The sequence below is a fragment of the Lissotriton vulgaris genome, chromosome 3_1 (genome assembly GCF_964263255.1).
Source record: "Lissotriton vulgaris chromosome 3_1, aLisVul1.2, whole genome shotgun sequence".
Lineage (NCBI taxonomy): Eukaryota > Metazoa > Chordata > Amphibia > Caudata > Salamandridae > Lissotriton > Lissotriton vulgaris.
The window spans coordinates 1,191,593,117-1,191,610,976 of record NC_141689.1 but is presented as its reverse complement, the minus strand read 5'-3'; positions in this window follow the sequence as shown (position 1 = coordinate 1,191,610,976).

Genomic DNA, 17,860 nt, shown 5'->3' with positions numbered 1-17,860 from the left:
TAAGGCAACGATAATAATCTGTTTAAACAGTTTTTTTTTTTTTTAAATGGTTGAGAAAACCAAGGTGTCAATGAATTACTGAATCGTATCTTGGCAGTCAAAATTCAAAAAAAAAATTCTCGACTTATCATTCGTGTTTGAGGTGAGATAAGCGACCAGTCATTACAGTTAATTATGCATCAGGTGATGGGCTCTTTGTTTACATGTCAGCACTACAATCAAGAACAGAACTTGATGCTTTCTATGATGTGTGCCCACTCGATTAATTGTGTACTAGTATGTCCCCAATGGTGATGACGCACTTGACTTACTTGGTAATATGAGCGTAACATGTTATTTCCACCAACATAAATAGGAATTCGCTTTGAAGTACTGTTTACTGAAAGACAAGTCGCAAATGTGATGTGAAAATGCAATCGTGTTAATAAACTTTGGTTGCTCTTAATCATCTGTAGGCTAATCACATATAGGATATATGTGCAAAATCAAGCAATGCCTGTATATACTTGAAAGATTGAAAATGGGGAGAATATTGTCTAAAAGATGTGTATATACATTTTTCTGCAGCCTTGAAAAAGCCCTGCGGGCGAAACGCGCGTCAGCGGTTGCTGTGTCAACTTATACTTGATTTGAAATAAAGCATACAAGATCTGATTGAAGAGTGTGATTGGAATACTTCTTCCAAGTTGAACTCTGGGAAATTGGACCATACCATGAAAAGACTTTCTCTGTTACAGTCTTAGTGCTATATACATTGATTGAAGTATAGAAATAATCATTGGGTGTGCTCGGGTGAAGTGGATATAACAACTGTTTAAAGTGGTTTCTCAAGGAACACTTTCTTTTGAAATGATTTAAAATTCAGAAAAGCAACATCCTTCCTGGTGGGAGAAATCGGAGCGTTCCAAATTCCGGATTTATTAACTTCTTTGGATCTGTAAAACTCTTTTTTAAAAGAGGAGGGAAGAGCCATCTTTTGCTTTTGCTGTGCAGTCGATATGTGTCTCCAGATTAGGATGATTTTTTGGGAAAGATATTTTGAAGTGTGGAGTTTGTGGTCTTTGTAAGTGGGGAATGAGGTTCTAATGGTACAACACGTCTCAACCAGGAGTGATATGAGGACATTTTTGCTAGTAAGAGAACTGAAACAAACAGGCATTGGCATTGCCAATAGGTCTCGCCTTTGGGACCTTATAAGTGTTTAACCATGCAACAGTTCATGTTGTTGCACCAAGGATAACTTAACACTTATAGGGTCCCAAAGGCAAGACCTATTGGCTATGCCAATGCTTGTTTTATAAGATGTTGAGAAATTGTCACATCGTGTTTTCTCTCCTATGTAGGCAACTTTTCGGAGGCAGCCCCGCTGGACACCTACAATCTGGAGCACCTGGAAAGCAGGGGAGGAGGGTCCTGGGCGGTGCAAGATTCAGCCCCAGAGCAGCAGGCTGCACCCTCGGCACCCCGAGCATCAGGCTGCACCCCTGGAGCCCAGAACAGCAGTACGCTCTAGAGCCCTGAGCACCATACTGCAACCCCGGATCCCGCGGGTCGGAGCTGCCCCTTTGTGCAAGAGTTAATGAAATTGTGACGCTGCTTTTTGGAAACTTGGTACTGTCCTTTACACTTGGTGATTTGAGGATTCCCTGACTCGCGACAGAATGGTTTTCCTGTGACCTGATTGAATCTCTGAATCCCTGAGGCAATCATACTGGAGCCGGAAGAAAACTGTGGCTGCGTGTGGGACAAAGAAGTATCGGCCGGGGAAGTGCCGCCACAGGTGAAGGGCTCCCCGTCGGAGGATCTCCCAGAGTGAGTCCAGTATCAATAGCCCACCAGCGTGCAAGCCCTGAAAGGTCCTGAAAGCGAGAACTCCCCCACCGAGTCACCAGCAACGACTGCACCCTCCACGACGTGACCTCAGGTAACGGTTCCGAGCCGTGACCGGAGCCAGCGCCTGAGACTGTTTTGGCAAGAGTGCTGCGGGCGGGTTGTGTTTGGCGGGCTGTGTTTCGCTGCGATTTCTTGGAGGTGAAAGTCTAAGAGGAATCCCTGGAAAAGGCAATTCACTCACTCATACTGGATTTTTCTAAGTACTACTTGTAATCACTGGTCACAAACTAACTGGAACTTGTGGGGTCTTCTCTCTTCTTGTTGACTTTTCTTGCAGGTGGCCGGCTTTGCTTGCGGGAGAGCTGTGTTCACTAACCCAAAATTCACACAGCGAGTAGCGTGCCATGCCGTGTCCGGCTTGGGGGTGGCATTGCGTAAGCCCTAAACACTTCGCATTGGAGGCTGCGCTTATGAGTTCACATGCAGGTATTTGACTAAATATAGCGCGGCTCCCCTATTGAAGTCATCAGTGTGGCCCGTACAGGTGCAGCAGTAGACCTGTGGTACCAGGTTCCGCTTCAAGGAGCCCAATTGTTTTCAGACTTTGGGGGCATCCTGGCACGACCACTTACCGCAGAGTCAGCTGTGAGGAAATAGAAGGATCGTTGCTGGTGTGACTGTATTTGATGATTAAGAGAGTCTTTCTTTAGCTTATTTGGGAAACACTCACCATTGTTAGGCTGCTTGCACCGCCATCGTCACTGCTGCCATTGCCGTGAGGGTCAGGCTCCCACTTTGGACTTCACTTCCTGGCATCTACTGAGGCACGCACACTGGACATTGAAGCTGCATGCGCCAGGAGGCACATAAAATCACGTCATTGCTCCCGCGGCACCCGTCGGAAATCGCAAGGGCCGGGCAGGGCCACTTTATTATCATTCTGCATTTTTACACCTGAGCATTGACTCTGATAAGGGGGCTAATGTAAGTGGGCTTAAGGGTTATCATCAATTTTAGTTGATAATTACTGCTGATCGCTGTTATAGATTATTGCCTGCAAGTGTACAGATAAAAAATGAGCAAAAGAAAATCACTAACAGGACAGGGAGTGGTAGGGACATTGGTTGCCTTTTTGTTAAGTGCTAAGTCAGCCCTTATCCATGAAATCACTCTAACAGACCAAACACTGTCCTTGGAGCCAATAATTCCCCACGGACAGCCTGATATGCCAGACCCCCTCAATCTCACTGAATACCAACAGAGTTCTCCTCCTAATAGGATAGCGATCAGCCATACTTTAAAAGTAAATGACGCTACCAAGTCAAGGGCCACAATCACATGACCCAAAGTAAACACCAGGGACCAGAAAAGTAAGACAAACTTGGGGAACAGCCCCCCAACCCAGTCCAGAAAAAGAAAGGGACAAGGTCCCAATAAGTTAACTTACCCTGCACCTAAGGAGGAGGCGGGGAACATTCTTTACAACACAACTTTTACCATGCAGTGCCTTTACGACGCAACTTTTACAACGCAAACCATTACAACGCATTGCGCTGGGGGGCGCTCTAGGATAGGGAATAGGTTTAATGTACTATCCAACACCTTCCCTACTATCCACGGGGACTGGAGTTGGAATAGTAAATTAAACTATTCACTATCCAGCGCCCCAAAGCACTATGCATTGTAAAGGCATGTGTTGTAAAAACCGCGTTGTAAAGGCATGCGTGGTAAAAGCATGCGTTGTAACGTCATACATACGGAGGAGGCGGAAGAAGGGCACTCTCCTGTAATCCGTTTTGTTAACAAAGCGCCTTCTGCAAGTCCTCCAGCTCCCGTACAGGGTATTGAAATCAGGGAGTTCTGGGTAAAAGTTGGATGAGGTGGTCTCTGCTCTATTAGAACCACTATTGCAAAAGCTAACCCGTATAGAAACTAGCATCGATAAACTCGAATTGTTGGCAGGTAATGCACACATGACTCAGCAGCCCCAGTTGAGCACGCCGGGTCCTCTGACCATCCAGCCCCAATAGACCAACTCATGTCACTTCAAAACAAAGATCAGCCAAACAAATAGGGGCAATGGACCAATGCCTGCGCCACCTGGTCCCTCAGCCCATGGCCCAGCGTCAGCACCCCAAACTATATAGCTATCTACTGGTACACTTCACTTATGCATCAAATAACGGCACTGATTTCTGTCAAATGAAAACTCATTTAGAGTGTGTGTTTCTCTTTATATGTATTGTAATGTCTTACGTTTTGAACAGGACAACACAAAGGGCAGCACGACACGCACCTGAAGATTACAATGAACTGTCGTGCATGGAGTGAAAAATATGCCACTATTTGACCTTTCATGAGTGTGGCGAACGGGTTTTCTAGTATATTAGAGTATATACTATGATTAATAATTATGTTCTTCTATCCTTCCAGATAGTTTTTTAAGGAGGATACCAAGTAGGTATTGGATGAATGTATGTTGACCTAGATGCATATTAACCTCTAAACAAACACAGTTGTAGCACACCCTTAATAGTCACGATAAGTTCAACAAAAGCATATATCACATGTATATATGTCCCAAAAATGTATTAGAGTTTCGACGTCCATAGGCGAGTGTGTTATATTCAGATCATATGTTGGTTTTCAAGAACCATCCATTAGTCATATCCATTGAAAAAAAAAATCTCTTTTATTCTTGTCAGACAAGTTTCCAGCAGTTATTGAAGCCAACACGTGTTTCGTTTGTACATATCAGTATTCAGACGTTTTCAAGGCACGAATGTTGAACATATGCCAGGGTTCTACGACGTAACGGGTTCTATCTTGTTAGTAATGTCCAAATAAACACTGTAAGTAACATGGGACACTATATCAGATAAATCTTGGAATAGCTGACAAGTCCTCCTCTATATTCGAAATAGTCAAGATAGTGTTCATAACTGATGTAAAAAATGCACCAGTACTCAGGAAAACCCCAGCTCAGGCTAGTTGTGCCCCACGTGGTGTTATCACAAACGTCCCTCTGGCGATGAAGTAGAGTAAGCCCTCGTAGCCAGTCTAGGTCAAACCCTGATAAGTTGGCCCCCTCTCGCACCAGAGTGAAAGACAGACACCGTGTCCATATACCTCTCCATAACCCACAGAAGATGCATATTAGCCTTCGACATTGATCAGGGGGACCTCATTAGGGAACAGTTAGAATGGCACAAGGGATCAATATCCTTGGTCCTGAAGAGAAGCTTAGGGGTAGGTTTTGAAACATATAGACCTGTAAGGAAACCGCCCATTACAGCACTTCTTCCTCTATTTCCCCACTTTTATTAATACCAGCTATAGGGAGTATTAAAGTTTAGGTTTCCACGCAGCCAGGTATTTTTGAACTCACTTATTTCCTGACCCTTCCACTCTCACATCAAACACATAATATGACTTCACTAGTAAGTGCTCCCACGTCTCTGCCGGTCATAGCATGCCCTGTCCCGCAGCGGGGAGGGAAGAACCCAATGATAAAGCATGCCACCAAGGGACCATTTGATGGGTGAGGGTTATTTTAGAACACATGTTGTTTTTCCTATATAAGAAACCCAATGTTTCTCCTGGGTTTAGTCTCTTTTTGTAAGGATAGTACGGTTTTGAATTAAGAGTGGGCTTTCTTTGTTTTTTTCATAACTTGTAGAGGAGGCTGAGTCCACGACTTATTGCACCTCTTCACTACCTCCTTTGTTTTTTCGCTGTGCCACCCATAGACACAAATACATCCAGTACAGTAGCAGCTGGTGCTTACTATGTTTAGCGGGGCGGGCGGGTGGAAGAGGGAAGGGGATATAGGGGTAGCGAAGGAAGGGGGGAAAAATACAAAATAATAATAATTAGAAAACTTACCTTCAGTCGGTCACGTCCTGCGTTGCGCTCCTCTGCTCCTCTTCTTTAGACATAGGCTCTCAGTTTGCCCTGCAGCCAATCTTGAAGCAGCTCTTGCATGAGAGCAGCTTCATGATTGGCCAGAGCGCCCTCATTTAGTGCTCCAGGATGGGTCTGGGAGTCTGTGCCTGTTCTCTCCAACCCCAGCAATGCAGCTGGGGTTGGAGAGAGGTTCACTGCATATGATGGCATGGCTGTGAAGGGAGTGCACTACCACTCACCTCATTGCTGTCACCCCCAGGCCCTGCACCCAAGACTCAGCAGGAAAGGAGGAATAAAATGAGTGCTGTTTCTTTTCACCTTTCCTGGCATTTTTGGGAGGGCGATGCTCCTCCATCATAGCGGAGGAGCCGCTGCTGATCCAGCACATACATTTAACATGCACACCTTGTACAGCACTGTATCCTTCATGTACTGTACCACTCATAGGCAAATATAAATCCAGCACATGCATTTATCATGCATGCACTGCACTACATCCTCCATATACTGTATCACACAAAGGTGCACATAATTCCTGCACATGCATTCACCTTGTATGTACTGCTTAGTACTGCATCATCCCTGTTGTGTACCCTTCCCAGGGACACACACCCCCTGCACAAATACAACAGTTATCTGCTGCGCGGCACTACAGAGCAAACCGATCTAGGTCAAGGGTGAGTTAAGCACACAGTAGCGGACCTTACAAAATCAGCAAGGCTGTAGGCCTCACTCAAGTGATACTGGTTAAAAAAAATCTGTTTACTCCTACTGATCACTACACGGTATGCTGCCACCACCACACTCGTCCTTCTTAACTCCCAGTGAATATAATAACCTTTCATCACTAAGAGGATATCACTTTGGGTGCCACTCCCAGTCCAATCAGTAATCCGTAAAACAGGCCTATGTCTTGGAGCAGTTTTTGCCTATGAGAACAAACATCAGCATTAGGGATCCAGACATCAGTACAGTTGTGAACTCAGGGCAGGGAAGCAAGCAGAGTACCCTTGCATCTCAACACCCTGCCCCTCCCCCTCCCCACGTCACCGCCCTGCAGGTACTCCCACTGCCGGCCGCGCCTGCCGACTGGATGTTTTATACAAAGAGAGGGTCCCAGTGAACCGTTATATATTTATCACATTTATTTATTCACATTACCATTAAATACATAAATTCATCAGAGCACATTGCTAATTAATCACAATGAGCTGAATTCACAATACATCAGGAGACATTAATAGCAACATATTCATCATAGTGCCCCAAGAAGAGGAAAAAGAGGGTAGCGTGATGTGGTGAAAAAGGAAGAAGGAATGTGCAAGAATAAATATTTAAAGTGACCACAAATTATTTCAAATTTAACATACAAAAATAGATTGGCTTCAGATCCCTGAGCCAAAAATTGGGATAACTAATTTCCAAAAGTTCATCAGTAATCATGCATATGACGCTGGTACTCAATATCCGAAATAGGGGTGGCGTCAACTGATGTTGGAGAAAGTAGCCGTCGACGTTTCGACCCCAAAACTACAACTGTAGGCGTAGTTGGCACCTTACACCGGGGTCTTCATCAGGACAAAAATGTGAAACCCAAGGGTACACTAAGTCTTCTATAAAGGTAAATTGAGTCATATATTAGTGCTCTCATAGTCAAATTGTAGAGAAGATATGCAAACATAACATTAAATCATCATGAACACAATAGGAAATTACCATGGTGGGTGGAATATATAATTGCCACAGGATAATGGGACAAAGAATAAGGTAAATCAATCCTACAGCTTTGTTGTCAAGTAGACGCTTCAAAGGTCGTCAAATCTCTGAAAAAATGGAGTCCCAATCAGGACAATTAGTTACCACTTTTTCACTATCCAAATTAAGAGAACTACATAAGTGTACCTTCTAAATATATTCCTTAAAATTATTTCTAAAGACAACACAGGACAGTCGGCAAACCAAAACTTTACTAACACAGTAAGGTGGAAAGCAAAATTCACATATCACTCCCAACGTGATAGTACATTTCAAAAGCTAAAATTCATGTGACCTTTCGTAGTTATACATGACATTTATGGCGTTCGGTTGTCAGTGGAAAGCATCATTCACGAATCAATTAGGGTCCTGAACAAACATCACAACAGGATCTAGTACCACCAGACAAAGAAATAATCCCCAGGGTGTATAGCTCCTAAAGGCGCTCTAACACACTGCATCGTGTGTATGTCAAAACATGAGCTCTCAAAGAAATGCCCCATTTCAGAAACGAATAAACTCAACTTGTTCTCATGATACAGTAATGTTCGTACCTTCAGATTGTCAAACTGTTCTTAAGATCAGTGGCGACCATTCGCGATTAAAAGCACCACCTTGAGACCTTGAGGGTAAAATAGTGCAAGGGGATACGAGTGAGTAATTAAACGGCATATGATGAAACACACCCTGTGTTTAAACGCATGCCATTAAAACACATACCCAATCTTGAGGCGGTCTCTTGTTAAATGATGTAGAAAATCGGCAGCCGTCAAATGAATCCAATCGAAACAGTCTCCTACAGAGAAAGGGTCGCGTTAGCCAGGTGATTACTAAATGGCCTCCGAACCCGATAGCAATATTTTTAAAGACTGTCCTACCTTATACGAGGAGTATATCCTAAAAGTCCATTAGCACATCAATCGTCTCGTGGTCATTCACCGGAGTAGCGCGATAGTAGTTTAGCGCTACTAATATAGAAGGAGGACTAGTATCCGACTAAGGCACTAATCACTTCCGTGGCAACCACCAGAAAACACGATGGTAATTCAAGACTGTGGCTATAGAGAGAGGACTAATCCCCGACTATGGTTATGGATAAAAGACTATGCAAAAGGCCAGACTATGATATTAGGTCACATCTCTCTAGACGGAATATCTTTTAAATTATTTAAATAGATGGAAAATATTTTAAATTATTCAACTAAACATTCGAAAAAATTCTTGAGAAAGAAGAGACATAACAGTAGAGAAAGTTTCAACATAATGAATTAATCACGGTCTACCAATAACTATGATACACCGAATTAAAAAACATCTTCTGAGCACAATCTATATTCATTGTTGGAATTCCGATATTAGCAAGTTGAAGGGAGAGGTCATTTAGAATTTGCATCATACAATGCCTCACGTCTCTAGGTTAGCTATGCACCTCTCACACACGAGGGTGAAGCAGCGTTCCTCACTACGTACAACAGGTTATTCTACAGATCATATCTTTATACCAAGTGGGATGCACTTCTCTCACAGGAGGGTGAAGGTCATTCAATTGAGAAAAAAATATCTCAGCGCCCAAACCTAGCCAATTGTGCATAGCTGCTATCAGCTTCATTCAACCCATTGTGGATAGTATCCAGAACCGTCATCCATTTAGATTCCCTGAGTGTGAGAATGTGTGCAATGTCGCCACCCCTTGGGCCTAGAACTATCTTCTCTAAAACAAGCCATTCTAGGGCATCAGGGATATGGCTGTGTCTTGTACAGTGATCTACCAGAGGGGCCCCACGTACATTACACCTGATTCTGCTGCCATGTTGTAGGATCCGAGCCTTTATTTTTTGTTGGGTTTGACCTACATATGCTAAGTCACACGGACATTTGATCACATAAATTACGTTTGACGTGTTGCAGTTAGTATGTGATCTTAGTGTGAAAGAGCGGCCTCTGTATGAGAACTCTCTCGTCTGGATCGTTGTTGGACAAGCAGCACATGTCCCACATCTGGTAGGGCCCTTAATGGGTGGGAGATTCCACTAGGAATGAATTGTTGGATTTGGAGGTATGTTTAAAAATGATTGAACTACTTCATCCTTAATATTGCGTGCCCTCTTGAAGGAGTGTAGGGAGAGGGCCTTCTGTTCGATGTCATCCGCCACTAGACCCCAATGTTTATTTATGATTCTTTTGATTGGATGTATGCCAGCCAACTTAAGCTTAACCCTGATAAGACTGAGCTGATCCTGACTGGAGGCACTTCCAATCCATGGTATTCTAACTTTTGGCCTCCTCTCTTCGGCAATACGCCTCGCCCAGCTGAATCCGTAAAAAGTCTAGGGGTTATAATAAGCAAGGACCTCTCCATGAAATCCCAGATTGGCGCGGTTGTATCATCCTGATTTTTCCATCTACGAAGAATCCGGAAAATTTGTAGATTCCTAACTACCAAAGCTTTAACTCTGGTCCTTTTTGCTCTGGTCATTTCCCGGATTATTTATGCCAACTCACTTTACGTTGGCATTCTAGCATATCTGCTCCATTGCCTACAACTGGTTCAAAAACAATCAGCCAGGCTTATTTTTCACCAACTCAGATACCAAAACATCCGCCCTTTGATGAGGAGCCTTCATTGGCTCCTGGTGGCTAAATGTTGTGTATTTAAACTGGGATGTACTATCTTTAAAGCCCTGGTTGGCTATGGACCGGCATTTATCTCTTCCTTTATACATCGCTATACTCCTGTCCCCGAACTCCGCTCTTCCCACCTGAACCTGCTTATCATTTCCTCTGTTAAATGGAAAAAACATGGCGGTCTTAGATTCTACCTCTTGGCCCCTCAATTCTGGAACTCCCATCCCGCGGAACTCAGATCAGTAACCTCCTACACCCAGTTCAAAACTCTTCCTAAAACCCTTTTGTTCTCACAGGCATATGAGTAAGCTTCTGTCACCATTCCCTGGCTGCATCCTGCTTACAACGCCATTGAAAATGTTTTGGTGTAAGTGCGCTATACAAACGATTTTAACATAACATAACATAACATAACATAACATAACATAACATAACATAACATAACATAACAAAACATAACATAACATAACATAACATAACATAACATAACATAACAGGGCAAAATGTTTCCTTCAGGAGCAAGAAGACTTGATGGCCACCGAGCAAAGATTGGCCAGGTACGAGAGGGAGAGCAATACATGGCAATACAATAGTAGCTTTAACAATTCTTTCTTTTGAAGTGGAGATCTCAAATGGGGATCCCTGAATCTAAAGCCCTTCATACTCAGAGCAACCCTAGATATCCTGATTGTGTTCCTATCAGGAGAGAAACCTAGTTCTTTTTCTAGCATGTGCAGAAGGGAGAAAACCTCATCAGCATTTGGATAGTGGATAGGAGGAGGGACAAGGATCCTGAAGCTGGTGGACAGCTCAGGCCTTTTTTGATGAGGTCTGTCGGAAAGTTTACAATAAACGGAGAAAATAAGTGTTGCAAAGGGGCATTCGGTTTTACAAGAATGATGTCATGATCGTGTATACAGAATTCTTCATTTACTGGCTGGAGCACAGGATAGTACTGGCACCTCACCTGAATCTCTTCAGCAAATTACTTGATCTGGATAGAAACACCTGAACAGGAGAAGACTCTTGCTGACAGCTGAAAAAAGAAGACCCAAGAATAACTCACTCCTGTGTACTGGAACAGCTCCCCAAAGGACATGTGGTTGGCCTCCTGTTGCTACAGGACACAAAAGGGAGAAAGACTCCCTGATTTTGAACTGGACCTGGAGAGAACCGAGGCTGGAGAGAGACCTTTAGCCTAGAAGCCTGCTTTGAGGACCTAGAGGAACCTTTTCCAGCAATACACACATTTTGGCACTTGGTTAATATTTCCACCTTTGAAAGATTGGGACCTGGGGTCAAAGTTTCACAGGGAGGGTGTATCCGTGATGGGCAAGATATCCACATTTGCTCTGTTCTGAAGTTTTTGCTGTAAAGGAAAACGATTCAATAGGGCCTTACAGTGAAGATATCCTGGCTACAGCTTTCAGCCTCGAGTTTAAATTGGTGTTTTTTGTCTTAAAACCTTTTTAACAAATTTCTGCTGTTCACCTAATCTAATTTGAAATGTCATGATTTTTTTAAATTGGTTTGAGAATTTTATTGTGTTCTGTTCTTGAGTGGTACTGCTTGAACTTAGCCCATATTTCTTAGGTGCATTGCCTGATAATTGTACCATTGCTCTCAGGGGCTAAATAGATATTCTCTTAGATGTGTGTTATAAATTAACCAGATCGTGTTTATTAAGGGGAGGGTAACCCCCTGCCAAATTATTAACTCAATTTGTAAAAAATTGTTGATTCTAATGTGACAAGTTATTTTCCTGATTTTGTTTTCTTTTAGAAATTTCTCTGTATTTGTCATTATCTGCTTTTGCACATTAAGGTACTGATTCAGAGCTGAGAGGTGGTTTAAGGAGGAAGTTCTAATCCAGAGAAGAATCATCTTGTGGTATTTCCTACACTGTAAAAATATGATGGTAGATTCTCCTCCTGATTCATGACTTTAGCCAGTAATCAGAGCCGTTTTTAATACAATACACCTTTAATTCAAGAATGTATGCTGTGAGAAATCGGGTTATTGGTTTAGGGGAGTGAAACCTTTCTCAAACAAGAGCCACAATCCTCGCAAGGGTGACCCACAAAAAGCGAATGACTTAAAATGTGCTTAACCCTTTGGTAGCTGGGCACAAAAGCAGTCAGGATTAAATCAGAGGCAATCTGTAAAGTATTTAGAAGCACTAAAACAGTAATAGAGTAAAATCGCAACACAAGAAAAATCCCACACCAAATAAAGTACCTTTAATAAATTATTTTGTATCAAAACAGCAAAATTCTAAGCAATAGAACATGAGTTATGATTTTTTAAAGTTTTAAGTGAAAAATACTGCCTAAAAGATCAAAGCGCCAACCGCAAATATCTACTTGCATGTGACTGGGGCATAGTTGAAAGTTATGGCTAACTGCGATGGAGCGCAGGTTACATGCACGAAGTAGATTGGGCCCAGTCTCCGCTTACCTTCAGCCTTAGAAGAATTTTTAAAGAAAAATGTCAGATAAAATAAAGTTTAGTGGGGTAAGTCAGCCGCAGTGTCCAGAGGAGGATGCATTGTCATCGGGAAGCCAATGGACGAAGTTGTAGTGAGTTTTCTATGTTCAGTCATTAGTCTCTTTTTAGGAAATTGAAAATCCCCAGCGGCACAAAGCTTCAGGCTGTAGCTGGCAAAGGCTCCATGATGTCGGATACCGCTTCTGCGAGGAGCCGCTAAACTCGATTTGGGGCTGTGGAGAAGAACGGAGCGGGACTGCTGCAAAGTCAGTCTGACTGGTGTTGTACCTTGAGCGGATCGGCGAACAGCTAGGTCCCCGTCTCCTCTCTTTTTTCAGAGCACTTTTTGGCAGAAAATTTTAGAAGTCTAAAGTACTAGATTTGGGCTATCTGGGCACCTTCTGCACAACTTTTAATAGTCCATGACTGCAGGGGCATGACGTGGAAGGTGAGGACTTACTCAGGCTTGGTCGAGGTGCGGGTTCAAGATGGTTGGAGCCTTTTAAATCACTGTGGCTCTGATGAGAAAGTCAGCCAACTAGCCCTTGTAGTCACTCTGCAAGTCTTGGGTTCAGGAATGCAGGACTCAAGCAGAAGGGGAGTCATCTGAGGGCACAGAGCCGGTGTCACTCAGGAGGGTAATCCTTATGTTGCAACAGAGATATCTTCTGAAGCACACAAGATGCCACAGACAGCAGGGCAATCCTCTAAGAGTCCCTTCATAGGTCCAGAAGTGAACTGAAGAGTGGATATGAAGGTTCAATTTGTATACTTGATACCAGCTTTGAAGTGGGAGAAGCTTCTGAAGTTTTCCTCCCACAGACTTGTCTGAACGTTCCTGACTTCCTGACCTGGTCCCAGTCTGTCTGCAAGCACAATACGCTAGTGTGAAATTCTTTGTGTGTGAGCTGAAGGTATTTTTTCGAAGTGCAATTGCGGCTGTGTACATCCCCGTCCCACAATCCTGTCAACATCCAGTCCCTCTATTGTGTGGCTGCATGGGAGGAAAACACAAAGACCAACTGCCAACTACACGTAGTCATGTGACCCAGGTAACAGGCTCTCAATTGTTAGGTCACGACATTGAGTAGCCGGGAGTTTGACACGAAGTGCAGCCCAAGAGCAATAATATATCAAGGAACCGCGAGCACAAGACATTGGATGTAATCAGAAGCAGCGCGATCCGTCAATGTGTCCTAATGAGATTTTTTTGAAAACGCTGTGATGGAAACGCTCTAGTAGCAAAGTGGACACCATTCTGAAACGAAAAGAAAAAAAGAAAAAAAGACACCAGATAAGAAACACGCTGGGCCACATCATTTTAGAGAACTGGATGAGCAAAGACAACACTGTTCCCTATATAAGGCGCCACACATTGTAATTAAATATATGACTATAAAGTCACGTCCACGAAGCGACCAGAAAAGAGAATCCTTGATTAAAAGAAAAGCCAGGACATAACCTGGGATTAAACCTATGAGAAAGAAACAATGGCACTGATTCAGAAAATCAGAAAGCCCTGATCCAGGCATTGATTTCCTATGATTCGAAATGCGTCAGCACAACAAAGGAGCACAGAAGAATAATGATTTGAAATCTTGCCTTTTACTAATCTAGAATTACTTTCTATTGATGTAACATATTATTATTATTATTATTATAGAGGCTTTTGTAGCGCGCTCTGTTACTAAAAAGATAGTATCCTGGCGCGAGAGAGAAGGGTAAGAGATCACATTATATCCAGTCTAGAGGGACATCCGTTAGGCAGTGATGTTAAAGAAATGGGTTTTTAGGCCTTTCCTAAACGCCATGATGGATGGGGATGCTCTCAAATGAAGAGGAAGGGTATTCCAAGCTCTCGCCGCTCTGACAGAGATGGATTGGCCGCCGAGCCTGCTATATTTAAACTTTGGCACATTCATTTGATGGAGATTGCTTGACCTAAGAGGGCGGTTGGGGACATAAAGGGAAAATCTCTTCCTCAAATAGGCTGGACCCGTTTGATGGAGTGCTCGGTATGCCAGCACAAGGATCTTGAATAGGATCCTTTGAGCAACTGGGAGCCAGTGAAGAGATCTGAGAGGTTGACGGACACTAGATCTTCTGGGTATGTTAAACAACAGCCGGACCGCAGCATTTTGAATGACTTGGAGGCGATGAATCAGGAAGGCCGGGAGTCCGCAGAAGAGGGCATTCGCATAATCCAGTCTGGACAATATGAGAGCGCGAATGACCGTCTCCTTGGCCTCTCTCGGGAGCAACGGGAGAAATCTGCGCAGGGTTTTGAGAGTGGAAAAGCAAATTCCAGTAAGTTTTTTCAGATGGACCTCAAATCTGAGATTGTTACTAAACCAGACTCCTAGATTTTTTGCAGATCCGCCAATGGATTTGGGACATGGGAGATCGGTGGGCCAGAGAGAGTCACTAAAGTTATCTGGAAAGGAACCATACAGCAGGATTTCAGATTTACTCTCATTACATTTAAGTTGGGCACAAGCCAGCCAGCGAAAGACCGATGATAAGCAGAATTGAGCTCTTGACGTGTCCAAGTTGTTTTTGGGCCATGTAAACAAAAGCTGAGTAACATATGACCAATGTCCCCGTGCTGCTATGGATATATAGACTTTTTTTAATAAAAAGTCTATGATTACTGGTTTATTTACTGTAACTTGTGAACAAAGCAACGAGTATTTGTCCCTTTCATTTTTTCGTGTAAAATTGTGTACTGTGATGTAGTATGTAGAGTATGTCCTAATAGATATGTGGATTTCAAATGTTTTTTTTTGTACTTGTCTATATATGTATTGTATAACAGAATGGACCAATTCCCTTTTCATACAGAAATAATTTAACGAAAATATAAACGTGCGAAGTAAAAGGTATAAATAAAATATCGGTACAAACAAAAAGGAATGTGTTTGGCCATGAAGCAGAAATCGTAAAAGCTTACAAATAAATTGAGGTTCAGTCAATTTTTTCTTCATTAATGTATAAGGCCCTGCCTAGTCCTCGTCCCTTAGGGCCTAACTCCTCAATTTCTTCAAACTTTCTAAAATAGGCATTTTCAGTATTGTGACTTAGAATCCAACTTTACCATTAAATAGGAGTTTGAAGCATATACAGGTGAGAGATATAACAATAGTGACTGTGTTTATTTCTCATATAGCCTTGAAAAAGTTGCGTGTATATGTAACAGAAGCAATAAAACACGTGTTGGCTCTCGATCTGTCACAGAGCTCACATATGAGAAGGTTCTACGCAAAGAATAAAAGATTGAAGAAATCTTCTTTGACCAGTGTATATATTGTGTTGTTATACTGTCATTTGATTGTGCTTCTAAAACTTTTACGTGTGCTAGAAATTTTTTGTAAATATTATAGTTGCAGCTCAGTCCAAAGAGTTTGGGAAGGCAGGTGGTTCTCTTCACCTTGTTGCACTGTACAGATAGAGGATATATAGATACACATACAGTGAATATACCCTGTGGCGCAGTTTCCCTATGAACAATGCCACCAGCCTATCATTTGCACTCAAACTGCAATACAGGCTACAGATGACAGGTCTGAGACATGTTTAAGAGGCTACTTAAATGGGAGGCACAATAGGTGCTGCAGGCCCACTATTCCATTTTATTTACCAGCCCTGTCTATCTGGTAGTCCACCTTAATAGGGACTTATAAGTCAATTAAATTTGCCAATTAGATGTAAGCAAATTTTACCATGTTTTAGGGAGAGAGCAAAAGGGCTTTAGCACTGGTTAGCAGAGGTAAAGTGCAGAGAGTCCTAAGGCCAATAAAAATGAATTCAGCTAAACAGGAGGGGAGAATACAAAAGCTTTGGGGGAAGCCCACCCTAAGACTGACAGGTGTAACATGTGACCCCCAAGCTGAAAGTCGGGAGACCTATCCAACCTCCTAGGAGAGCTCATCACTAAGGCACAAGAACCTGGACAGACAATCAGCTTTGGGTGGTCTGACCCAAGACTCCACAAAAAAGCCCGTTCCCTGTAGGGAGTAGTACCACCTCAACACTTTTGGATTCTCACTCCTCTTTTGCATGAGCCATCTGATGGATCTGTGGTCTGTCTGAATTCACATGTGAGTCCCAAACAGGAATGGTCTCAGCTTCTTTATTGCCAAGACCACAGCAATGGCTTCCTTCTCAACAGACCTCCACCTCGGTTCCCTGGGAAGTAACCTCCTAACGGTGAAGGTGACAGGTTGGTCTAAGCCCTCCTCATTTCATTGTGATAATAGAGCTCCTATGCCATACTCTGAAGCATTAGTCTGTACTATAAATTATTTGCAGATGTCAGGGGCCTTGAGTACAGGTGCTGTGAACATGCTCTCCGTTGATGATGCCAAAGGTTTTCTGACACGCTTCTGACCAGATCACCTTCTTGGGCTGCTTCTTAGAATTCAGCTCAGTTAAAGGGACAACAATGGTGCCCTAAACTTTAACAAACCACTGGTAACATCCAGTGAGGCCCAGGAAGGCCCATACTTCAATTTGGGTTTTAGGGGGTTCCAGGCCAGAATAGTCTCTATTTTGGCCTGGAGGTGCTGCACTTTGCCTTTACCAAATAAGTGTCCCAATTACACCACATAGCCATGTCATATTTGGCACTTGCTGGTCTTGATGGCAATTCCAGCCTATTGCAGAGACACAAGTACATTCTTAAAGTGAAACAAGTGATCCTCTCACCTGCTACTGTAGACAGCTATGTCATTCAAGTAAGCACCACTGAAGGCCTCCATCCTGGCCAGGACCACGTGTCAACCACTGAAGGTGGCAGTGGCATTCTTTAACCCAAAAGGACTCACCCTGAATTGGAAGTGACCCTAAGGGGTCCGGAATACTGACCTCTCTTTGGCTCCCACAGTCAGTGCAATCTGGCAGCATCCTGAAGTGATGTCAAAGGTGCTCATGACCTTGGCAGCCCCCAACCTGTCAATAAACCCATCAGCTCATGGGATGAGGTGTACATCAGTCTTAGTGACTAAGTTCAGCCCCCTGTAGTCCACACAGAATCTGAGTTCTGGGGTGGTGCCTGATGGAGCAGCTATGGGTACCACAACCACTGGGCTAGACCAGGGACTATTGGAGTGTTCAATCACTCCCAACGCAAGCATTTTGAAAATGTTCTCCTTAAATGCTGGCCTTTACTTTGTCTGAAAAGCTATAATTTATTTCACAGGCATACAAGTATCCAGTATCAATGTCATGGGTACACCTTTGTGTCAGCCCAGGAGTG